The sequence below is a fragment of the Giraffa tippelskirchi genome, chromosome 2 (assembly GCF_054371585.1).
Source record: "Giraffa tippelskirchi isolate mGirTip1 chromosome 2, T2T-mGirTip1v1.2.pri, whole genome shotgun sequence".
Taxonomy (NCBI): Eukaryota; Metazoa; Chordata; class Mammalia; order Artiodactyla; family Giraffidae; genus Giraffa; species Giraffa tippelskirchi.
Genome location: NC_137276.1, coordinates 72573692 through 72600770, shown reverse-complemented (window position 1 = coordinate 72600770; position 27079 = coordinate 72573692). Strand labels below are relative to the sequence as shown.

The 27079-nt window shown below is 36.8% G+C and overlaps 1 protein-coding gene across 10 annotated transcripts in view; it reads right to left on the bottom strand.

The window, feature by feature from the left end:
* The window catches only part of JMJD1C (jumonji domain containing 1C), a 296047-nt gene that overhangs the window by 103085 nt on the left and 165883 nt on the right, over positions 1-27079 (bottom strand). Inside the window, exon 3 of one of the 10 annotated variants that reach the window (XM_081568966.1) lies at positions 16604-16660. The exons of the other annotated variants lie outside the window; for them this stretch is intronic. The gene's annotated coding sequence lies outside the window, so the exon portion shown is untranslated. The remainder of the gene's footprint in view (positions 1-16603; positions 16661-27079) is intronic. 10 annotated transcript variants of the gene reach the window in all.

The following is a 27079-nucleotide window of genomic DNA, read 5'->3' as shown; positions in this document are numbered from 1 at the left end:
TTATACAAGATTAATGGACAACAAGGTCCTACTGTATTCAGTGTCTTGTGATGAACCATACTGGAAAAGAATATAGAACAGAATGTATATGTATGGCTAAATCACTTTGTCGTGCAGCAGAAATTAATACAACATTGTAAATCAATTATACGTCCATTAGAAAAACATAAAGCATTTATTAATAGTGAATCAAGCTTTCAAATTACATGCTTTAGGTATTAATATAAATGTATGACCATTAATTATTCATTCAGTTACCAAACATGTGTGTACAGCCCCTATAATGTGCTACATATCTACTGTGCACATTATATACAGAAAGTAAGAATTATCATTTTTTGTTTGTTTTCTTCGGCCTCTTATCTAGATAATAAAGGAACTAACTGCTCTTGTACAATGAAATTTGACAAGAGTAAACCTTAAATCCACAGCTGAGGTTCCAAAAAGCTACTACTTAAGTATGATGCAACACACACTCCCATCCCATCCCTCACAGGCATACATTACTATACTATGCAGTAAAACTTGTTTGGCTGCTTTTGATGCAAAAAAGGATTAGAAGTTTTATTCATTCCACAAATAGTCTCTGGAATATCAACAATGTGTTAAGCACTGTCTCAGAGATTTGTGGATGATGCAAAGGTGAAGCTAAACAGAAACTCTGTATAAGGCAAGAATGTACTGTGATGTGAATGCTAAAACTGCTATTACAGTGTTCTAAATACATGAATTACAGTTACAGTGATTGAGATCATTTCAAATGAAGATGAAAGTCATCCCATTCAGAAAGATATAGACATTAAAATCAAGGTAAAAGCAGGTGACATGGATAGCAAAGGTCTGTCTAAAATCAAGGTATGTTAGGACTGGTTAAAGGAACTGGAAATGTTTAACCTAAGGTCTTTATTATGCTTTAACATACAAGAAAAAAGTGACATTATCTAGTTCTATAGCTGAGGATCTAAACCTGTGTTTTGTTTTTTTGTTTTTTTTTTTTTAAACCCTTCAAGGGTCCCCAAAATGCTTGAAATTGTTAAAAATTTATGAACGTGAGAAAAATTTTCCCACTGGAAAAAGAGTTCTTGATAAAATCTATCAGATTTTCAAAGGAGTCCCTGACCCGAAACACTTTAAGAAACAGCTCCCAGAAGATAAAATAGGTTACATAAATGGAAGTTATGTCTATCTGGTTCAATGTCAGGAAAAGTTTTATAACAATTTTGGCTAAGCAGAATGATGAGCTATCTTATGAGGTAGTAGTATCTCAGAAACAAAGCATTCCTCCATGCAGAGGGTATTCATTTATATAGGACACTACAACATGAAAGGTTGTGGACACACTTCAAAATATGAAAGAGCTCTGATTCTGAAAGATATTTTAAAATTTCAAATATTAAAGAAGAGGAAGAGTTTTCAGTGTTTATATTACCTGCTAAAATCATTGTTATTTAAGAATTTAATTAATGGGTAGGATGTATATGGAATTCAGCTCACTTCAGTCGCTCAGTTGTGTCCGATGCTGCGACCCCATGAATCGCAGCACGCCAGGCCTCCCTGTCCATAACCAACTCCCGGAGTTCACCCAAACCCATGTCCATGAGTCGGTGATGCCATCCAACCATCTCATCCTCTGTCATCCCCTTCTCCTCCTGCCCTCAATCCTTCCCAGCATTAGGGTCTTTTCCAATGAATCAACTCTTTGCATGACGTGGCCAAAGTATTGGAATTTCAGCTTCAACATCAGTCCTTCCACTGAACACCCAGGACTGATCACCTTTAGGATGGACTGGTTGGATCTCCTTGCAGTCCAAGGGACTCTCAAGAGTCTTCTCCAACACCACTCTTCAAAAGCATCAATTCTGCGGTGCTCAGATTTCTTCACCGTCCAACTCTCACATCCATACATGACCAATGGAAAAACCATAGCCTTGACTAGACGGATCTTTGTTGGCAAAGTAATGTCTCTACTTTTAAATATGCTATCTAGGTTGGTCATAACCTTCCTTCCAAGGAGTAAGCGTCTTTTAATTTCATGGCTGCAATCACCATCAGCAGTAATTTTGGAACCCAAAAAAATAAAGTCTGACACTGTTTCCCCATCTATTTCCCATGAAGTGATGGGTCCAGACGCCATGATCTTAGTTTTCTGAACATTGAGCTTTCAGCAAACTTTTTTACTCTCATCTTTCACTTTCATCAAGAGGCTCTATAGTTCTTCTTCGCTTTTTGCCATAAGGGTGGTGTCATCTGCATATCTGAGGTTAATGATATTTCTCCCAGCAATCTTGATTCCAGCTTGTGTTTCTTCCAGCCCAGCGTTTCTCATGATGTACTCTGCATATAAGTTAAATAAGCAGGGTGACAATATACAGCCTTGCCGTACTCCTTTTCCTATTTGGAACCAGTCTGTTGTTCCATGTCCAGTTCTAACTGTTGCTTCCTGACCTGCATAGAGGCTTCTCAGGAGACAGGTCAGATGGTCTGGTATTCTCATCTCTTTCAGAATTTTCCACAGTTTATTGTGATCCACACAGTCAAAGGCTTTGGCATAGTCAATAAAGCAGAAATAGATGTTTTTCTGGTACTCTTGCTTTTTCGATGATCCATTGGATGTTGGCAATTTGATCTCTCATTCCTCTGCCTTTTCTAAATCCAGCTAGAACATCTGGAAGTTCACGGTTCATGTATTGCTGAAGCCTGGCTTGGAGAATTTTGAGCATTACTTTACTAGCGTGTGAGATGAGTGCAAGAGTGCGGTAGTTTGAGCATTCTTTGGCATTGTCTTTCTTTGGGATTGGAATGAAAACTGACCTTTTTCAGTCCTGTGGCCACTGCTGAGTTTTCCACATTTGCTGGCATATTGAGTGCAGCCCTTTCACAGCATCATCTTTCAGGATTTGAAACAGCTCAACTGGAATTCCATCACCTCCACTAGCTTTGTTCGTAGTGATGCTTTCTCAGGCCCACTTGATTTCCCATTCCAGGATGTCTGGCTCTAGGTGAGTGATCACACCATCATATATGGAATAATAAATCGCTATAAATGTGTGTATGCTGTATTTTTCTGTATAATATCTAATTCTCTTCTAGACAACAGGAAAAAATGGGATGTGTGAGTTTCTGAGATGCAATTACTACAGGGAGCAAGAATTGTGCGTGGCATATTGGACACTGGGAGAACATAAAGGGGATACAGAAAAACTGAAGACAAGGAAACACCAAGGAATCTAATTATTCATTAAGCTCAGATTATCTCACCTACATATTGATAGCTCTGTCACCTGTAAAACAGGCATTCATTGGTCATACCTATCATGATCTTATGTGTCTTCTGCCAAAAATGTAAAAGATAAAAAAAAAAACCCACCACAAGAGAAGATTCTACACATGGACATCACCAGATGTTCAATACTGAAATCTGATTGATTATATTCTTTGCAGCCAAAGATGGAGAAGCTCTAAACAGTCGGCACAAAACAAGGCCAGGAGCTGACTATGGCTCAGATCATGAAATCCTTATTGCCAAAATCAGACTTAAATTGAAGAAAGTAGGGAAAACCACTAGTCCATTCAGGTATGACCTAAATCAAATCGCTTAAGATTATGCAGTGGAAGTGACAAATAGATTCAAGGGATTAGATCTGATAGAGTGCCTGAAGAACTATGTACAGGAGGCAGGGATCAAGACCATACCCAAAAAAAGAAATGCAAAAAGGTAAAATGGATGTCTAAGGAGACCACACATTAAATAGCTGAGAAAAGAAAAGATACAAAAGGCAAAGGAGAAAAGGAAAGATATACTCATTTGAATGCAGAGTTCCAAAGAATAGCAAGGAGAGATAAGAAAGCCTTCCTCAGTGATCAATGCAAATAAATAGAGGAAAACAATAGACTGGGAAAGACTAGAGACCTCTGCAAGAAAATCAAAGATACCAAGGGAACATTTCATACAAAGATGGGCACAATAAAGCAAAGAAATGATATGGACCTAACAGAAGCAGAATATATTAAGAAGAGGTGGCAAGAATACACTGAAGAACTATACAAAAAAAAATCTTCATGACCCAGATAACCATGACAGTGTGGTCATTTATCTAGAGCCAGATATCCTGGAATGCCAAGTCAAGTGGGCCTTAGGAGGCATCATTACGAACAGAGCTGGTGGAGGTAATAGAATTCCAGTTGAGCTATTTCAAATCCTAAAAGATGATGCTGTGAAAGTCTGCACTCAAAATGCCAGCAAATGTGGAAAACTCAGCAGTGGCCACAGGACTGAAAAAGGTCAGTTTTCATTCCAATCCCAAAGAAAGGTAATGTCAAAGAATGCTCAAGCTACTGCACAATTGCACTCATCTCACACGCTAGTAAAGTAATGCTCAATATTCTCCAAGTGAGTCTTCAACAGTACGTAAACCGTGAACTTCCACATGTTCAAGCTGGATTTAGAAAAGGCAGAGGAACCAGAGATCGAATTGCCAACATCTGGTGGATCATTGAAAAAGCAAGAGAGTTCCAGAAACACATCTACTTCTGCCTTACTGACTACGCCAAAGCCTTGACTGTGTGGATAACAACAAACCATGGAAAATTCTTAAAGATATGGGAATACCAGACCACCTGACATGGCTCCTGAGAAATCTGTATGCAGGTCAAGAAGCAACAGTTAGAACTGGACATGGAACAACTGACTGATTTCTTGGGAAAGGAGTACATCAAGGCTGTATATCATCACCCTGCTTATTTAACTTATATGCGGAGTACATCATGAGAAATCCATCATGAGATTTCTTGGATGAAGCACAAGCTGGAATCAAGATTGCCAGGAGAAATATTAATAACCTCAGATATGCAGATGATACCACCCTTATGGCAGAAAGGGAAGAGGAACTAAAGAGCCTCTTGATGAAAGTGAAAGAGCAAAGTGAAAGAGTTGGCTTAAAACTCAACATTTCGAAAACTAAGATCATGGCATCCGGTCCCATCACTTTATGGCAAACAGATGGGAAAACAATGACAGACTTTATTTTGCAGGGCTCCAAAATCACTACAGATGGTGACTGCAGCCATGAAATTAAAAGACGCTTACTCCTTGGAGGAAAAGCTACGACCAACCTAGACAGCATATTAAAAAGCAGACTTTCCTTTGCCAACAAAGGTTCGTCTAGTCAAAGCTATGGTTTTTCCAGTAGTCGTGCATAGATTTGAGAGATGGACTATAAAGAAAGCTGAGCGCCGAAGAATTGATGCTTTTGAGCTGTGGTGTTGGAGAAGACTTTTGAGAGTCCCTTGCACTGCAAGGTGATCCAACCAGTCCATCCTAAACGAAATCAGTCCTGAATATTCTTTGGAAGGACTGATGCTGAAGATGAAACTCCAATACTTTGGCCACCTGTAGTGAAGCACTGACTGACTGGAAAAGACCCTGATGCTGGGAAAGATTGAAGGTAGGAGGAAAAGTGCATGACAGAGGATGAGATGGTTGGATGGCATCAGAGTCTATGGACCCCCATGAGTTTGAGTAAGCTCCGGGAGTTGGTGATGGACAGGGAAGCCTGGCGTGCTGCAGTCCATGGGGTCGCAAATAGTCAAACAACGGAGCAACTGAACGGAACTGAAAAAGAACAACTTCTCGGTAAGTCTGTGGTGAATTATACTTGTGCCCAGGCTTAGGCACTTCTACACAAGTAGGCAAGTATTGATTCTACCTGGTCCCTTCTCTCCACTAAGTTCCCAGGCTCTTCTCCATTTCTGGTTCTTACAATTATGTTATCAGCAGAGAAAGCTGTGTGACATAAATAGACAAAGAAACTTTAAAGGACTCAGAAGTGAGTGCCATGGTCTTTTTACTTCAACTGCACCCTATCCTGAGTATATTAGCCAACCTCATATCTTTCCCCTTCTTTATTTTTAAATAGACTTAGTTTCCTAAAGTAGTTGTAGCTCACTGCAAAACTAAGTTAAAGATTCATAGTTTCCATACAGCTCCTACTCCCATTCATGCACAACTTCCCTATTATGAATATATTTATGAAATATTATATATAAGAATATTATATACTTGTAGTTTACATATATTTATTAGAAGGATACATCTGTCATTAATATAATCAATGAACCCGTAAGTGACATCATCATCACTGAAGTCTAAGGTTTACATTAGGGTTCACCCTTAGTGTTGTATGTTCTATGGGTTTGGACAAATGTATGCCTTGTAACCATCATTACAGATTCACACAGAAGTTTTGCTGCCCGAATAATTCTTTGCGCTCTGCATATTCATCCCTCTCCTACATCCCTGACTCTACCGATCTTATTGCTGTTTCTATAGTTTTGCCAACTCTGGAATGTCACATGGGCTTCCCTGGTAGCTCAGCTGGTAAAGAATACACCTGCAATGCAGGATATCCCAGTTGGATTCCTGAGTCGGGAAGATCCACTGGAGAAGGGATAGGCTACCCGCTCCAGTATTCTCGGGCTTCCCTGGTGGCTCAGCTGGAAAATAATCTGCCTGCAATGTGCAAGACCTGGGTTCGATCCCTGGGTTGGGAAGATCCCCTGGAGAAGGGAAGGGCTACCCATTCTAGTATTCTGGCCTGGAGAATTCCATGGAATGTCATATGTTTGGAATCATATAGTATATGGCTTTTTCAGATTGCCTTCTTTCACTCAGTAATATGCGTTGAAAATTCCCTCCATGTTTTTTCGTCTCTTCAAAGCTTTTTCGTTTCTTTTTCTTAGTGATAAATAATATTCCATTGTCTGGATGTGCCAGTTTATTCATTCTCCTTTGAAGGACATCTTGGTTGTTTCCAAGTTTTTTTATAAACATCTATATATAGGTTTTTGTATGAACGAAAGTTTTCAACTCACTTATAAAATATCAAGGATTATGACTGCTGGATCATATTATAACAGTATGTTCAGTTTTTAAGAAACTGCTAAACAGTATTCCAAAGTGGCTATATCATTGTGCATTCTCACCAGCAATAAAGAAAAGCTCCTGCCGCTCCATATCCTTGCCAGCTTTTGGTGTTCTTAGTATTTTGGATTTTTTTCCATTTTAGTAGACATGTAGTGGTATCTCTTGTTTAAATTTGCTATTCTCTAATGACATCTGACGTTAACATATTTTCACATGCATTATTTGCCATGTGTAAATTTTCTTTGATGAGCTTCTTTTATTCATTTCTTAACCAGTTTTCTTATTGTTGAGTTTCAGGAGTTCTTTTTATATTTTGGACAGAAGTTGAAACCGAGTACGCCTAAAACCGAATTCCCCTGCAGAGCTTATGATTAACCTCTCTCTCTATACAAAACTTCACTGTCTTTCTTGCCCCACACTTGTTCCCCTCAGGATTGAATAGTATCAAATAAAAGGGTGGTATTGAAACCTAGCAGGACCCTGTGAGGCCCTTCTGGGTATAAAAGCCTTTCTGTGTTCTCCCTTTTTGTTTGCAGAGTAAGTCTTTAGTCTCCTAGACTTTTCTGAGTTCTGAAGAACAGATTAAAGCAGTTAATAATTAGGAAAGTGAGAGAATGCAGAAACAAACCAAAAAAGCATTCAAGAAACAATGGTTCAGCAATAAAACAGAGTCCTAGTTTCTCCTCAAGGGATATACCTAACAATCTGATGCTTATCTTTAAGTAGTTCTGTAGGATCTAAGATCCCTGCCCAGGTGGAGGATGTGACTACAAGTTGACAGCAATCATGTAGACCCCAGACTGGTTACAACAAGAAGGCTGATGACTAAGATCCCTGAAACACCACCCTGTTACCTTACCAGCAATCAATCAAAAATAGTCATGCACCCTGGAGCCCTCAGCCCAAATGCTGTCTTTAAAAACTCTTCCCTGAAAGCCACAGGAGAATTCATCTGGTCCTTCTGAGCATGAACAGCCAGTTCTCCTTGTTTTGCCCTGCAATAAATCTTCCTCTGCTCCCAACTCTGACATTTTGGTTTGTTTGGCCTCATTGTGCGTAGGACATATGAACTTGGGTTCAACAGCACAGTCTTTTGTCAGACATGTCTTTTGCAAATACCTTTCTCCTAGTCTATGGTCTGTCTTCTCATTCTTTTAATCTCCTTATTTTTGCTATGTATATTTAAATTGATTTAATACCTTTATTATCTCTATATTTTAATATAATCTGTGAGTCTTTCTGTTGCACAGACTCTGGGAAACTTTGGTCTTCCAATTAGCACAAAAGAAGGTACAACTTTATCAGGGTAATTTCTCATACAGCACCAGTAAACTTCAGCTCACCTATCAAAAACTCAGAACTAGTGAAGTTTAAATCACTGTACTTCTGCTCAGTAAACTGAAGCCCAAATTTTTTGGTAGTTATATAAAAAGTTTTTCCTATAATTTATTCCTGTAAGGATTTTCTAAGAGAAACTGAAATTTTTCTGTCTTGGAAAACTGGTAATTTAATTTACAATTATTCATTTTGCTAGGCACATGATAAAAATGATTTAAGATCTGAAATAAAGAAAAAAGCATGAATGTAAATACATGACTGGAAATATTAAATAAAATAGAAAAATTGTGTGTGTGTATTCATGTATGCATGCTCAATTGCTTAGTCCTGTCTGACTCGGTGATCACATGGAGTAAAACCCACCAGGTTCCTCTGTAAATGGGATTTTCCAGGCAAGAATACTGGAGTGGTTTGCGATTCCCCTCTACAGGGATAAAACCAGAGTCTTCTGCATTGGAAGGCGGATTCTTTACCTCTGAGCCACCTGGGAAGCCCCCCACAAAGGACTGATTGACAGTAAAAAGCATTGGGAATATTTCTTTTCTCTTTTTTGCAATTGCAGCAGTAATCTGCAGTCTTATAAATTAAGACAATGAGCAGTGACTTGTTTTCATGAAGTGACTAGTACTATTTGATGGATGGTATTTACATATTTATAGTTTATTTGTATATATTTTAAGTTAAATCCCATTATTGCGATTAAGCTCCAAGGGACTGCATAAATTCCTTTCTAACTATTATGGCAGTCAATATTAAAGTCAGTGGGTTACTGGTGGACTCTTTTAAAAAAAAATACATTTTTAAAAACAAAGCTTTCACTACAATTGTATTTATTATAGTAAGGTACTGTATGTATGTATATAAATGCAGATATCACAGATATTTTTAAATTATGACATTTTTAGAAAATTAATTCATTATTCAAAAACCTGATTACAGAACAAAAATTCTAAGATGAGTTTTACCTACAAAATTTAAAGAATTTAATAAATTATTAAAATGCAACTTCTAGCCAAAAATAGGAAAATATCCTTAAAGAAAGGTCTAAAGGCACAAATTTGACTGCTGGGGAACTTGGAAATACAAAAAAGTTTCTGAAATTGCTAAAAACACCGGAAAATATGTAAAATGGGTTGAGAAAAAGCTCCTGGGGTAATATTATAGGGCAAGACCAATAGGATTTGTCCATCTCTAATGTTTATGATTCCTCAGAGATACTTATGGAAAAAGATCAACATATGCAATGTTACAAAATGCTGGCAATTTTGCTCTTAATAGAAAATTATTTATATTGAAATTCATTTTGCAATAAAAAGACAAAAATGAATAAATGAGGTCGGTTAAGGGAATTTAATTAATGAACTCATGAAAATAGTTCTGACAAAGTAAGAGAATCAACACGAAGTTTTCTTTGTGGGGGGAGATAACTAATCTTGAGAAAGAATACTACATATGTTAGTTATTAATCTGTGGGACCATTTCCAAATGCTATTAGTTACTCAGTAAGAAAAACCTGATCAGTACAGTACTTTTGCTACCCTTTTCTCTATTTTAAAAAAAAAGCCCACTTAAAAGATTAATCTTTTAACCTAACATTTCTGTTTCTTTTCTCTATTTTTGTCGGAGAGGGAGAGTGGGATAGAAGAGAGATATATACAGGCATAAAATATTTATATTTCCATTCTATATTTTAATTCTGTTCCCACAAGCTTGTTTTTAAGAAATCGTTTTAAAGTCATTCCAGTGGTCATTCCCACAGACTAAATGACCTCTAGGATTTATTTAAGTCTATGGGAGTAATTAAGACAGGACAAATGTCATTAGATCATACTAATGTTCTATAAACATTCTAATGCCAAATCCACTTCATAGTCCATCATTATTAACATGATATAAGACCACCTACTATTCTTAATCTCTTCTGCAGGGCCATAACCCACCTCCAACCTAGCCACCTATTTTTTCTAGTAAGATTACACACTCCAATCCTCCTAACCAAGAATAATCAATTCAGCTATTGTTATTTCAGAACCAACCCCAAAAAAGAAAAGGACATCCTTGACCTTTCACTGAAATGCTCTCCTTGCCATCATACCTTAACTAAAATAAAACTTGGCCACTCTATTACATTCATCCACCTAGCCATCAAGTCAACCAACAAGTACCTGGAGAATAAGCACTGTGTAGAATCAAACATCTGCTCTCACAGAATTTTCCGTTTAGTGGGGTGGATAAACAATAATCATTACTTTTCTAGCCATATTCTGAAGTGAAGACCTCTCCTGTTTTGTTTAGTTATCACTGATGGCCACTGTTACCACTCTCTTGGCTGCTATAACACAGATGACAATAGTTAACATATTTTTGTCCTGCTTTTGGAAAACACTTTGCAATATTAATGCACTTCCTGTCATTAAAATAGCACCTCAGTATAAAATTTTCAAGTCATCCCAGTCTTACAAGCTAACATAATCTCTTGCAAATGATCCTAAAACAAATTTGACTGAATCATTCCCTTATTCAAATCACTTGGTATTACTTACAGAAAGGTGTCCAATCTTCTTCATCGTGCAGATGAACTTCCCTTTTTGCCTCATTTTCCACTAGTGCCTTTCCCTAATTATGCATATCTTATATCCTGAAACATTCTCTGTTCTTTCTCATTTCTTTGCCTCTATTGGCTTAAGATATTTCTCCATATCCACATTAAAATTCACTCAATCCTTTCCAGGCATAGTTCAAACATAGATTTTTCTATGACCTTTCAGATATTGCCAGTCAAAATTAATGTCTTCCTACCTCATAATCATTGATGTTTATTTAGATTTCTACTGTAACACAACAAAATAGCTTTAATTGCTTATTTACTTACTGGCTGCACTGCCTGGTATGTGGGATCTTTGTTCTCTGATCAGGGATCGAACCCATGTCCCTTACAGCAGAAGCACAGAATCTTAACCAAGGGACTGCCAGGAAAGTCCGTAATAGATAATGTGTTTATGCATGTATTTATCTCCACAAAACTTTGAGCTCTAGGTCAAAGATCTCTTCATATTCATCTCTATATTTTCCATAGTATCTAACAAAGAATTTGTGCAACAAATACCATCATGAAATATTTGTAAAGAACATTTAAAAATCGATAGTCCTTAGGGAAAATACTTTCCAACAGATCTTAGAAAATTTTTAAAAGGTGCTATTGAAAATGCAGAACCAAATTGTTAAAGCCAGGATGCAGTTTTTTTATGAAGGTACTATATAAGACAGTGTAACAAACCATCTTGAGGTCACCAAGTTGAAAAGGGAAATTCACTTTAGGGATTCTCCCTTGAAGAGCAAGAAATGTTTCAAAAGTGTAGTATTTAGAAAAATTCTGAGAGAAGCTATAAATATTATAAACTGAAGACATGAATAAGAATTTAAGTGCTTCAAGCTCATGAGTTCTTTCCTCATGGGTTCCTTTCTTGCTTGGATTCCATATAGGTTCACTAGTTAGCCTTTTGATGAAGAAAGAGGTAGCTTTCATAAATTATAAACTTAATTTTGAAAATTTCACAAGCAAGAGCTTCTTTACATGCAAAAATACCTACAATTTACTCCCAATGTGTCAGAGGACAAGTTTTTAAATATTTCAGTCAATAAATACAGTTGTAAATAGAGCTGTTATTTTCAGTAGTTATGTTCTATACAGTCTCTGCAAATGACCAAATACTGAGTCAGAGTCCCTAATGGAAATACAGAGGTAGATTCCTGGAGCCTCTGGTAACAACATTTTCATCATCCTATCAATATATAACCTTCTTTTTTATGTGTGCTTCTGTTTAAAGACACTTTATCTAACTACGTTGATTCATTAACATTGAAATGAAAGCCAATAGCACTGTAAATCATGCCTGAATGAAGCTTATCCAACGGTCTCATTTCTGAAAGATCGCCTCTGATATAAAAATTTAAGTATCACTGTGTTTTTAAGTCATTCCTGAACGTAGTGGGAAAATCAGTTTGGTGATTAGAACTAGAACTTTAGCTATGAATATGGCACAAAGTTATCCTCTCAGAAAACTTAAAGCCATATTAGCCATTTTTTTGAAAAAACAAAAACAAAAACAAAAAAACCCCTCATATATTATGTGAATAAAGTACACTTTAACATACAAAAATAATGTCAACTTTTAAGACACCTGTTTCTTCATTCACATTTTGATTTTCCAAAGCCCACTGGAAAGATGGATATGAACACTCAACCAGATTGTTTCAGAGAATGAGAGCACTCTAAAAGGAAGAGATTAGGGACTTCCCTAGTGGTTCAGTGGTAAGACTCTGCACTCCCAATGCAGGGGGTATGGGTTCAACCCCTGGTTGGGGAACTAAGATCCCATGTGCTGTACAGTTCGGCTAAAAAATTTAAAAACAAACAAAAATGCTTCAAAATTTAAAAAAAGAAAAAAAAAAGTTTGGGCTTCCCTGGTGACTCAGTGGTAAAGAATCAGCCTGGCAATGCAGGAGACACAGGTTCGAGATTCTTGATTTGGGAAAATTCCACATGTCTCAGAGCAACTAAGCTCCTACACCAAAGAAAAAAAAGTTGACCTTTGGATGTCCCTGGTGGTACAGTGGTTAAGAATCTGCCTGCCAATGCAGGGGACATGGGTTCTATCCTTGGCCTAGAAAGATTCCATATACCATGGAGCAACTAACTTGTGTGCCACAACTACCGAGCACAAGCCCTCTAGAGCCTGTGAGTCACAACTACTAGGCCAGAAGCCCGCACACCGCAATGAAGAGCAGCCCTCACTCACTGTAACTAGAGAAACCCTGTGCAGACCCAGTGCAAAGCAAAAAAGGACCCAGTGCAGCCAAAAAAATCAATGACCAAATATTAAATAAAAAATAAAATCATTTAAAAAAAGGGAAGAGATGAGACCGTTAAAATTTTCTATCTGCAAAACAGAAAGGTTGGACAAGATGATGTTTAATTTATTTTTAATTGAAGGATAACTGCTTTAAAATGTCGTGTTGGTTTCTGGAGTACAGCAATGTGAATCATATGTATACATATACTCCCTCTTTCTTTAACCTCCCTCATGGACACCCCCTGCAATGGACAAGATGACTTTTTAAAGTCCATTATATTTCTCTAAAACTACAGCTGTTTCCCACAGGCCCCAAGGACCATTACGGATCATGATGACAAGTTCAGCTATATCTTTGGTGCATAATTCAGTGTTTCATCATGCCCACATATTACAGACGTGACATTCTGAAGAATAAAGGGTTCATTTTATACACTTGATAGGTAAGCCTAGATGAAAGGACTTCTACAGCCTCAGCTAGAGAAAAGAATGAGACTGCAGGAAGAAACAGACAAAGGAAATAGGAAATGGTGAGAAAAGAAAAGGTTAAAAGTAAGACTAATCAGAAATGTGATATAAATTACAAAAACATAAATTAAACTAAAAAAAAAAAATTAACTTGTGTTTTATACATTTCCCTAAAGCTGCTGTAATGAAGTGGCTTTAAGCAACAGAAATGTGCTGTCTCATAGTTCTGGAAATGAGAAGTCTGAAAGAAGTTGTTCAGAGGTCCTATTATCTCTGAAAACTCTACTGGAGTTTTTCCTTGCCTCCTTCTAGCTTCTGGTGGTTTTCTGGCAATCTTTGTGTTCTGAGGCTTACAGCTGCATCACTCCAGTCGGTCTCCACAAGCTCTCAATCTGTGTCCATTTTCTCTATTCTTATAACAACACTAGTCTTACTGGATTATAGCCTGCTATCTAAAAACCTCATCTTAGTTTGACTGTATCTACAAAGATGCTGTGTTCAACTAGGTCACATTCACAGGTGTCAAGAGGTCAGGGCTTCAAAATATCTTTTCAGAGAACACACTTTAACCCAAAGCATATTATTTCCAAACATTATATATTTGAAGTGTACTTACCACAGCACTTAAAAGACAGAGTTATCATAATGTCTTAAAATTATTAATAATTTATATACTGAATGAACATTATAAAGTTTATAGTGCTAAGAACAATTTGAGAAACTATGTACTATGAAAACATTTAGAAATCAAGATGATATTTGAATTATTACATATTTAAATATTAAAACTGGATTTCCTACTATGGCATATTGGAAAGTCCAGTTTACAATGGATATTTTTCAAGAGAAAAAAGTTCACCTGTTTTAAATGCCCTATAAACAAAAAACTGTGAAAAGAAGAGAAGCAAAAAGCAAAGGAGAAAAGGAAAGATATACCCATTTGAATGAAGAGTTCCAAAGAATAGCAGGGAGAGACAAGAAAGCCTTCCTCAGTGAGCAATGCAAGGAAATAGAGGAAAACAACAGAATGGGAAAGACTAGAGATCTCTTCAAGAAAATTTTAGAGATACCAAGGGAACATTTCATGCAAAGATGGGTTCGATAAAGGACAGAAATGGTATAGACCTAACAGAAGCAGAAGATATTAAGAAGAGGTGGCAAGAATACACAGAAGAACTGTACAAAAAAGATCTTCATGACCCAGACAATCACGAAGGTGTGATCACTCACCTAGAGCCAGACATCTTGGAATGTGAAGTCAAGTGGGCCTTAGAAAGCATCACTACGAACAAAGCTAGTGGAGGTGATGGAATTCCAGGTGAGCTATTTCAAATCCTAAATGATGATGCTGTGAAAGTGCTGCATTCAATATGTCAGAAAATTTGGAAAACTCAGCAGTGGTCACAGGACTGGAAAAGGTCAATTTTCATCCCAATCCCAAAGAAAAGCAATGCCAAAGAATGCTCAAACTACCGCACAATTGCACTCATTTCACATGCTAGTAAAGTAATGCTCAAAATTCTCCAAGCCAGGCTTCAGCAATATGTGAACCGTGAACTTCCAGATGTTCAAGCTGGATTTAGAAAAGGCAGAGGAACCAGAGATCAAATTGCCAACATCCGCTGGATCATCGAAAAAGCAAGAGAGTTCCAGAAAAACATCTATTTCTGATTTATTGACTATGCCAAAGCCTTTGACGGTGTGGATCACAATAAACTGTGGAAAATTCTGAAAGAGATGGGATACCAGACCAGCTGACCTGTCTCTTGAGAAACCTGTATGCAGGTCTGGAAGCAACAGTTAGAACTGGACATGGAACAACAGACTGGTTCCAAATAGGAAAAGGAGTACGGCAAGGCTGTATATTGTCACCCTGCTTATTTAACTTATATGCAGAGTACATCATGAGAAACGCTGGGCTGGAAGAAGCACAAGCTGGAATCAAGATGGCTGGGAGAAATATCAATAACCTCAGATATGCAGATGACACCACCCTTATGGCACAAAGCGAAGAGGAACTAAAAGGCGTCTTGATGAAAGTGAGAGAGGAGAGTGAAAAAGTTTGCTGAAAGCTCAACATTCAGAAAACTAAGATCATGGCATTTGGTCCCATCACTTCATGGCAGATAGATGGGGAAACAGTGGAAACAGTGACGGACTTTATTTTTGGGGCTCCAAAATCACTGCAGATGGTGACTGCAGCCATGAAATTAAAAGACGCTTACTCCTTGGAAGGAAAGTTATGACCAACCTAGACAGCATGTTAGAAAGCAGAGACATTACTTTGCCAACAAAGGTCCGTATAGTCAAGGCTATGGTTTTTCCATTGGTCATGTATGGATGTGAGAGTTGGATGGTGAAGAAAGCTGAGCGCCAAAGAATTGATGCGTTTGAACTGTGGTGTTGGAGAAGACTCTTGAGAGTCCCTTGGACTGCAAGGAGATCCAACCAGTCCATCCTAAAGGAGATCAGTCCTGGATGTTCATTGGAAGGACTGATGTTGAAGCTGAAACTCCAATACTTTGGCCACCTCATGCAACGAGTTGATTCATTGGAAAAGACCCTGATGCTGGGAAGGATTGGGGGCAGGAGGAGAAGGGGACGACAGGATGAGATGTCTGGATGGCATCACCGACCCAATGGACATGAGTTTGGGTAATCTCTGGGAGTTGGTGATGGACAGGGAGGCCTGGTGTGCTGTGATTTATGGGGTTGCGAAGAGTCGGACACGACTGAGTGACTGTACTGAACTGATAAACAAATATCTGTTGTATTATTGCTGCCCATAGTTTTTTATACAATAATTTTAATGTATAATCTTCCCTTCAGCAAAATCATATTCATAAAACAATTGCAGATAACCAAATTTTATCAACTCATATGAATTCCAAGAAGCTCTACTTGAATGCCCTTATCCTATTTTCTTTTTTTGGCCACACTGTGCACCTTGCAGGATCTTAAGAGTTCCCCAACCAGGAACTGAACATCCTGGTCCTCGGCAGTGAAGGCGCAGAGTTCTCACCAGGGAATTCCTCCTTGTCCTATTTTCAAATTTCAAGACTGTCAGCAAAAGTCATCCCTACAAGAAACGAAGAGACAGTTTCTCACAGAACCCAGTCTTTTTGAATTTTTTGTTTTCAGTAGATGATTAAGTCTTCAAATTATCTCATTTATAGTAACAATGATGATCCTTTAAGTTATTCCTAACAAATACATGTGGACTGTTAAATACTTAGAAGTGGAATGCCTGAGTTAATGGGTATATTTAATTAGAATTGCTGATAATCTGCATTTTCTGGAGAAACACAGAAGTATAGTACATTTAAAACAAATGTATTACTTAAATGGCTATTCTACTAGGCAATTATCACATTTTAGTTAATTTAACATACAACCAAGTATCTAAGGTAGCATGTTAATTCATAGTTCAGTCTGGTCAGAGAGCTCCTTTAATTATAGCTCTCATGAAGCCAAGGGACTCTATCTCACATATAGCATCACACGTTTGTTTTCAGGGCCACAAACTACCCTCTAAAATAATAAGTCAGCATAGTTATCAGAAGAACAGTAAAACTACCAATGATGTATTTGTACCAAAGGGAAAGGAAGGCTGTCTGTGTCTAGACATAAAAAAATTTTTGCCCATCTTTCAAATTTGCTACTTCAGGAAATATTACCATTTACAGAAGCTAAAAAAAATAAGTGATCTGTCAAAGAAAGGATAGTTTTATAAAATCATCTTTTTTTACATGAATAAATATCTTTGGTAACTATTTCCTCCTCTGAATCTTAAAGGCAGATCATCTAAAAGAAATTATCATTGCTTTCAGGGTGAAAGTTGAGACCCAAGAGAAAAATCATTAAGAAAACTATAATAAACACTTTATATTTAATTTAAAGGCCTCTGCAGATTTCCTCAATACCTACTAAAGTATATACTACAGGAAAGGCAGTAAGGGAAAATGCTTGAGAATCACTGTCTCTCAGAAACGCAAGTCCAAAATTAAAATATATTCAGGGAAACACCAGTTACCATTTTATCCCAGTAAGCACATCTGATTTCTTAGCCCAGAGGCAATAAGTTTTAAGAAATTCTTATTTTTTTCCAGAGATAATGTATGTATATTTAAGCATGCATTTATGTACACATAATATATAGGCCATGGACAAAACAAATTTTTTTTCCAAAATTCTATACATTGTTCTTCATTAAAAAAAAAATTTCGCTACATTCTGAAATGAATCCATTCCCTGTCCCTATATACAGAGCTATATCATTCTTTTTAATGGCTGGCTACATCCTACTCTACTGGATGGATGTATCATACTTGACTTAATAGCTATTTTTGCTGTTTCCATGCTATTACACACAAGAATAAATCTTGTAGTTAAAGTCATTTCCCAAAAATGCATGTAGACTGTAGGATAAATTTCTAAAAGAAAAATATCTGAGTTGGTATATAATTAGAACTCTACGCCATCAAGTTTATACCAAAATATACTATCAGTGAAAGACTGGTAGCTTCCCCACAATCTTTAAAAAAAAAATGTTATCAACAATATTGATCTTTGTTAACCCTGTATTTGAAAAATGATGTCCCATTATAGCATTCTCTTGCAGGAGAATGTTTTTAAAGAGCCAGCAAGATATATGTTATCTTCACAGACAGCTAAGACTGGAGAAAAAGTGAAAAGCAATCTACACAACATATTACAACTACATGTTTACTATTTCTTCATGATTTAGCATAGTAGAAAACAGTGCTGTGTCCAAATAAGGCAGTCAACAAGAACCTGTTGTCTGACTTTATTGAGCCAAAAATTACAAAAATTCTATTTATTATTAGATTATATTATAAAATACTCTAATTTTTTACTGAGACTTTTTCTGCTATCAACTGAACACTCAGAGGGAAGAGTTAGGATATCCCTGAGAAGCCACTTTCTCTTATAACTGATATAAGAAATAATACATTCTTACGGCATCAGTCTTACTCTACCTTGAATTACAGTAATTACAGTGCTTGTCGGGTTTCCCTTGTGGCTCAGCTGGTAAAGAATTCGCCTGCAATGTGGGAGACCTGGGTTCGATCCCAGGGTTATGAAGATCCCCTGGGGAAGGGAAAGGCTACCCACTCCGGTATTCTGGCCTGGATAATTCCATGGACTCTATAGCCCATGGGGTCGCAAAGAGTCGGACACAACTGAGCTACTTTCACTTTCTTTCAGTGGGCTTGTCAGAGCAAGAAACTTGCCTTACTCATCTTTGTATTCCTAGCAGTATCTGTTAGAATATCCTTCATATGAAAGTGAAAGTGAAAGTCGCTCAGTCATGTCTGATTCTTTGTGACCCCATGGACTATACAGTCCATGGAATTCTCCAGGCCAGAATATCGGAGTGGGTAGCCATTCCCTTCTCCAGGGGATCTTCCCAACACAGGAACCAAAAAGGGGTTTCCTGCACTGCAAGCATATTCTTTACCAGCTGAGCTACCAGGGTGGTATAAATAAAATCTCTTTAATTGTTATGAACTCAAAAAGGACAAAAAGGCCAAATTGATGAAAATTTTAAATCATCAAATATGAATGATAGTTAGCTACTTCCTTTGTCATTATCAGGAATGCAATCAAAATAACTCATATTGGATATCAGAAGGAGTTCATAACAGAAGTTTGGGCATAAGGCTGTCTCTTTTCAGACACAGGCGTGCCCAGATTGCTGGGCTACCTCTGAGGGAATGAGGACTTAGGATTCAGAGCCAGGAATTTAAAACACAAAAACAACCACCCAGCTGCCTGTTAAACTTCAAAATGGAAAAGTACTCAAGTATAAATAAAAGTATCATGCTTTATGCGAACATCCGTGTTAACAAGTAAACTCTTATTTTTTAGGTTGGCAGGAATAATTCTTAGATTCTTTTGTCTACACTGCAAAAGCAACATTTATTATTGGTAGCATTTGCCATAAGAATACCAACTATGATAAAGTCTATATAGTAAAAACAATGAGCACTAGACTGGGTTAAATTAGAAAAACTCAGATCACAGACATCAGTTGCCTTTATTCACTTTTCATGTGTATAAAAGGTGTATTGGCAGAGGCTCTTCAAACAGACTTGACAGTGTACTCCATTGTGAAATATATATAATATATATAATTGGTAAATAGAAATAACATATTTTATTTTCAAATTGATGTCTTTTAAGACTTAAAAAAAATTTACCTTTTGGTTGCACCACAGGGCACATGGCATCTTAATTCCCAGACCAGGGATGGAACCCTAATCCCTACATTGGAGGCGCAGCATCTTAACCACTGGACCACCAGGAAGTCCCCTTTTAAGACATTTTTATATTGACCTAGCTATTCACTTAAAACAGGCAAAAACAAAAAAACATTTTAAAAAGTTAAACTACAGCCAAAGTTAAGATTCAAACACATTAATAAAACTCTATCCAAATTCTGAAATAATAGCTTTTGCTTTACTCCAATTAATAAATTAACATTAGCTGCTCAGCAAAACTAACTAAAGAATGACCAGGGTAACCTACAGACAAAAGGATACAGGTAAAGTTAAGTGGAGGTGATGCAGTGGTAAAAGAATCTGCCCATCAACGCAGGAGACACAAGAGATGCAGGTTTAATGCCTGGGTCAAGAAGATCCCCTGGAGTAGGAAATGGCAACCCGGTCCAGTATTCCTGCCTGGGGAATTCCATGGACCAAGGAGCCCGACAGGCTACAATCCATGGGGTTGCAAAGAGTCAAATATGACTGAGCACACTAAGCATAAACATCATCTATTTAAGCATTTGTAAAGTGAAATCTATTTTACAGTTAGGGTTTGTATAACAAAAATGTGACCCTCAATCTGCCTCTAACTGGATGATTAGTTAGCTCTTCTTGAACTAGTGCTGAGATTACATTACTGCTTCCCTTTCAAAGTTATGTTTCTGGTAATAGGGAAACAAAGTTCTCATTGTTTATAAGTACACATTTAAATAAATGATTTCATATCTTGGGCAGATAAATCCTCTACTTTAAAAAAGACAAATTTTTGTAATAGCATGTGTTGTGGGCTGAACTGTATCCCATCTAAACTGTTCTTATGTTGAAGTCCTAATTCCCAGTAGTTCTGAATGTGACCATATTTGGAGAAAGGATTTTTACAGAGGTAATCAAGTTAAAAAAAATGAAGTCATTAGGGTGGGACATGATCTAGTATGACTGGTGATCATTAAGGGTACATGGATGAAGAAGAGAGATAATATAAAGACACAGGAAGAAGGTAGCTATCTATAAAGCAAGGAGACTGCAGACAGGTCCTTCTCTCATAGGCCTCAGAAGAAACCAACTTTGCTGACATCTTATCTTTGATTTCTAGCCTCCAGAACCATGAGAAAATTAATTTCTATTGCTTAAGTCACTCAGTCTCTGGTACTTTGTTATGGCAGCTGTAGCAAACAAATACAGCAGGTGTTTCATCATTTAACACACTTCACAAAAAAAGTTCTAGAGAAACTGCAGGGAACCTATATTGAAAAAAAAGTGAGCAAAGCATATGTTATCACCACAGAATTTTGTCTTCTGAGCAAAATCTGATTGAGTCATCATATCCTGAGTAAAATTCACACGAAACACTTCTTGCCTCCACTCAAATAGGACTTTAGCGGTAAAAAGTTATGTGGTTCAAAGAAAAAAAGACTTGGTCAGACAATAATTTGTTTCTTATTGGCCTTTATTTTTTTGAAAGTAGACTGAGGCTATCTAAGTGGTTGAATTTTGATATGCAAAGCAACATATTTTCAGGTGATGGATACTACATATGCTATAAGTAATCAAGAGATAATAACAATAAAGAGTCGTAAATAAAAACTGTTAGATGTCTCTTAACAGTAAATAGTAAAATACATATTAAAAAAAAAATACATTGATGCATTAATGATGAATTTCTGCCTCGACGTTCAGAATAGTTTTTGGATCTTTTTCTGCATTTTAAATCCCCAAACATTGAAAGGACTAGCAGTATGTGAGAGGAAACTAGAAAACTCTTTTAAAGTACAGCCTGACTTACTTACTCTATGATTTTTTTAAATCTTCAGAGTCCAAAATATTTAGAAAGTACGTATTCAAATGCAGTGATTTCAAGTACCACCACCATTAAGCTGTAGAAGAATTTTAACCATCTATAGCCTAATAGTAACACCAGATTTATCATCAAGATCAAAGAAAGACTTTCACTTACTTTTTCTTCTTTTCGGCTTACATATCCCTGAGTTAACTAAACTTATACTTTAAAGTCTTTCTCAAAGGCATACTGCTATACTTTTATGCAAACTTCACACCACTGTAAGCAATTTGATTAAAATAGATTTTCCTGATGCTTCTTCTTAGTGCTTATATCTGAAAAGAAGGTATTAAATACAAAATTTATTAACTTCAATATTTTATAGTGGTTGCCACCACAGTAAATAATTTGGCAAATTCATTTGAATTTTCCTTATATCTCCTTTCTTTTCACCTAGTTCCTTTACTTCCAAAAAGACACATGAATGTTAACATTCACAAAAATAGTTAATACTTTCTACTCAAGGATTTATTTAAAATATCATGCATGGAACACCTAGATATCACATATTTCAGGATATTTCAATGCTGCATCATAAATAACATACATGTAAAAATAAGTAGGACCATTAAAAAACACATTAAGGTTTCTTGGGTTAAGTTGGCAAATTATATACAGCATTTAATTTTAGTCCATCTTGAAATCCTACTAAAAAATAAATCAGAGAAATTCTTTTGAATGAAATACTTCAGAAGTCTAGGAGTAAAAAGCGAAGAAGGTTTCATCACCATATACAAATGAAAATAGAAAAATTAAGTGACTGCATATATATATATATATGTATGTATATACATATATACACACACTAATAATCTAAAGGCAGAGACTTCAGCCTCTTCCCTGTTTGGTACCCAGGATCCTTATAGACAGATACCTGACAGGTAGGAGACTCATGTCTTTCCTGGGGAAAGTAACCAATTCGAGAAATGACAAGTCAAATCCTACTACTGCATCTGACCCACAATTACTTTTCCAGATTATCATTCAGCAAAGTTCAAAATAGACAAATTCCATCCATGTACTTGGAACTCCCAGTCAACACCTGACAATAATTTACTCCTCTACCATGAGCAGTCAGCCAGCAATTACTTGGTATCTGTAGAAACCCTCTAACTTAAAAGATAGACTCTATAAATAAATAGACAAATAGAAAAAACTTATCTGTAGGAAACTGGCACTATGAAGAGCTAACAAAACATTAACGACCAAAATTTACATTTCCAGAAGAAGATATTTCATCCATGGAACCCAAACAAGATGCTATTAAAAAAAAAATCAGTAAAAACCTTATAAGCAAAGTGGAGGTAGTTTACTTTCTAGAAAATTAGAAACTGATAATAGAACAAAATACACAGAGAAATAGAAAATAGGACAGAAAATTAGAGAACCAGAAGAAAAATGAAGAACCAGCCTCCATTTTAGGAGAGAACAGAAAAAATGGAGGAAAAGTTTTAATCAAAGGGGGAAAAACAAAAATAAATAAAACTAAGAAAATCTTTGGGCTGAGGAAGTAAACTGTCAGATTAAAAGGGCCTTAAACTCAAAGGATGAAAACAGACTCATATACAGAAACATCACAATAAAATTTCAGAAACTTTGGGGATATGGTGAAGATTCCACAAGGCTCCAGGAAAAAAAATGGTGACATACAGTGGATCCAGGAAACAGTTGGTCCTCAAGGCTTCTCAACAACTACCTTGAAAGCTTTTAAATGTAACGCTGCATCTTCAAAATAGTGGAAAAAAATATTTCTAAGCTAGAATTAAATGTCTAAACTATTACCAAGGAACCAAAAAAAACGTATCTTTCAAGCACTCTATCTCAAGGAGGTATTCAGGATGTACTCCACCAAAATGACAGAGTGAAGAAAGACAAGAATATAAGAAACAAATGAACCAACACATAACAGGGAAGAAAGTACCCTCTATAAATACAGTAAAGGTATAGAGTTCAAGGTTACAGCTATGTAACAGACCTGGCTTCCTAGGTTGTGCTAGTGGTAAAGAATCAGTCTGCCAATGCAAGAGACACAAGAGAGCTGGGTTTGATCCTTGGGTTGGGAAGTGTCCCTGGAGTGGGAAATGCAACCCACTCCAGTATTTTTGCCTGGAAAATTCCATGGACAGAGGAGCATGGCAGGCTATAGTCCAGTTTAGTTCAGTCGCTCAGTCGTGTCTGACTCTTTGCAACCCTATGGACTGCAGCACGCCAGGCATCCCTGTCCATCACCAACTCCCGGAGTTTACTTAAACTCATGTCCATTGAGTCGGTGATGCCATCCTACCATCTCATTCTCTGTCGTCCCCCTCTCCTCCCGCTTTAATCTTCCCCAGCATCAGGGTCTTTTCAAATGAGTCAGTTCTTCGTATCAGGTGGCCAAAGTATCAGTGCTTCCAATGAATATTCAGGACTGATTTCCTTTAAGATGGACTGGTTGGATCTCCTTGCAGTCCAAGGCACTCTCAAGAGTCCTCTCCAAAACTACAGTTCTAAAGCATCAATTCTTCAGCGCTCAGCTTTCTTTATAGTCCAACTCTCACATCCATTGAAGACTACTGGAAAAACCATAGCTTTGACTAGACAGATCTTTGTTGGCAAAGTAATGTCTCTGCTTTTTAATATGCTGTCTAGGTTGATCCCAACTTTTCTTCCAAGGCTATAGTCCATGTGGTCACAAAGAGTCAGATGCGACTGAGCACACACACACAATAGACCTAAATGGTAACCAATCTACAATGTGACATTGTGATTAAAAAAACAGGTATACTGAGGTCTCCTATCAATAAGCTCTTTGCTTCTGTAACTTCTTTTGTAGCTTGAGGACTGAACCCGAGTTGAAGTCTATATATATAACTGGCTGGCTTTGACCATGTGATAATGAAGCTCATGCTTTCTGCTGTGCTTCATATACATTAACTGAGAACACGCATTTCATGTTTCGACTTACTCCTGAGAATTAGAGGTAAACCACAGTGAATTCAGAATTACAAAGGAAGACAGTAGCCCATTCTCTCTGACTATACTCTAGTGAGGCATCTTGTAACTAGTGTATAATAAAGGTCTGCCACATGCCTTAATGGCAGTAAAGAGGATTCATCATGACTCATCATTATTCACTTTATGAGTGAGTCTTTATGACCTTTCCCTGAAGAAACTCTGAAGCCTCACAGTGACCCAGAAACTGTTCTAATATTTTCTACTGGAAGCCTTCATCAAACAGTGGCAATAACACATTCTCCATACAGAGTTAAGTCTGTTTTTGTTACTCAGTTTTTGAAAGTAAACAGTAACTGTTTATGGATACATACTTTGGTTATAAAACTATAAATAAAAGCAAAGGAATGATAAAATTCATCACACTAGTTAAATGTTTTGGGATAGGGGAGGAGGAAAGATAACTGGGAAGGGGAACCCTGATGAACACTGATAATGGTCCACTTTTTAACTTGAATGGCAGCTAAAGAGTAAGTCATTTTATTATGTAAATTCATACAAAATAAAATTTTATGTAAACACATTTTATATATGATTTTTATAGTATATTTCATAATTCAAAAAATAGGATATTTCCTGAACTAGCAACAATATAAGTCAGATTAAAAAAAAACTTTTCTGTTAAATTCAACTAGAAATGTTCAAACTAGGCTTCTTCCAAGACTTCAAAGACTGTTTTATGAATGTAATTCACCATATTAACATATTATAGGGTAAAAAAGGACATATTACAAAAGAAAAAATGTAAGTATCTCATGAGATGCAGAAATAGCATTTGATGAAATTCAATAATCATTTATGAACAAGAAAAAACATTCTTTAAGCAATATAAAAAACAAGAGATTCCTTAATAAATGGTTTCTATACAAAATTCAGAGCTAGTATAACTTATTAGTAAAACACTAGAGCAGAGATTTTCAATTACACTGCCTCTAACAAGTAAAAGGGTAGTAAACTTGTTCATGATTTAAATGGCTTCTGGGACAGGTGAGCAAGACATAAAGTGATAGGAACCCTAAATATAAATTGCATTATTTAACTTCAAAATGCTTGACCGCTCTAAACTATAAAATTTTTACTCATTATGAAATGAAAAATGTGAAAAAATGAGCTGCTGAAGATGACACATGTAATATTTAAAAAATGAGTTGCTGAAGATGACATATGTAATATAAAACCATTAAAGGATTAGTATCTAGAAATACAAAGAAATCCTACAAAGCAATCTTTTAAAGAAACAAGCTTCTACTGAAAAACAGACTTTGAAGTCATGTCCAACTCTTTGCGACCCCATGGACTGTAGCCTGCCAGGCTCCTCCATCCATGGAATTCGCCAGGAAACAATACTGGAGTGGGTAGCCATTCCCTTCTCCAGGAGATCTTCCCAACCCAGGGATTAAACTTGGGTTTCCCGCACTGCAGGTGGGTTCTTTACCATCTGAGCCATGAGTGGGAAACAGTGCACATACTGAACAAGTGACTGAAAAAAGAAAAAGTCTAAAGGGTCAACAAATATATGAAAAGATGTGGGTTATCAAAGAACAAATCAAAACAACAGTGAGATACTACTTTATACCATTAGCTGCAATTACAAAGACACATACTAAATGTTGATGAAGATGTGAAAAAAACAAAAAGCTGATGGGAAAATACATGGAGACAATGGTCCTGGAGAGCAATTGGGCAATACCTAATAAGTTAAGTAAGTGTGCCCTAAATGCAGAATCTCTAGTTCCAAAAACACACCTTCAAAAAGGGGTTATCTCTAGTTCTAAAAATGTCACTCTACACCATGGACATATATACAAAAATATTACTGTAGCACTGTTTCTGACTTCCCTGACAGCTGAGTGGTTAAGACCTTGTGCTTCAAATGCAGGGTGAGTGGGTTCGATCCCTGGCTGGGGGAACTAGGATTCCCACATTTTACATGGTTAAAAACAACAAAAACTATTCTTTCTAACAACAATAAAAAAAGAAACAACCTAAAAGTTATTAATAGAAGTATGGATAAATATATTTGACAAAATAATATAACTGAATACTATACATAAGTTAAAATAAATGAACTAAAACTACTAAACCACAAAAAAATTGAAATGAAAAAAGCATACTGCACTCATTTAGGAGAAGGCAATGGCACCCCACTCCAGTACTCTTGCCTGGAAAATCCCATGGACGGAGGAGCCTGGTAGGCTACAGTCCATGGGGTCGCTAAGAGTCGGACACGACTGAGCGACTTCACTTTCACTTTTCCCTTTCATGCACTAGAGAAGGAAATGGCAACCCACTCCAGTATTCTTGCCTGGAGAATCCCAGGGACAGCGGAGCCTGGTGGGCTGCCGTCTATGGGGTCGCACAGAGTTGGACACGACTG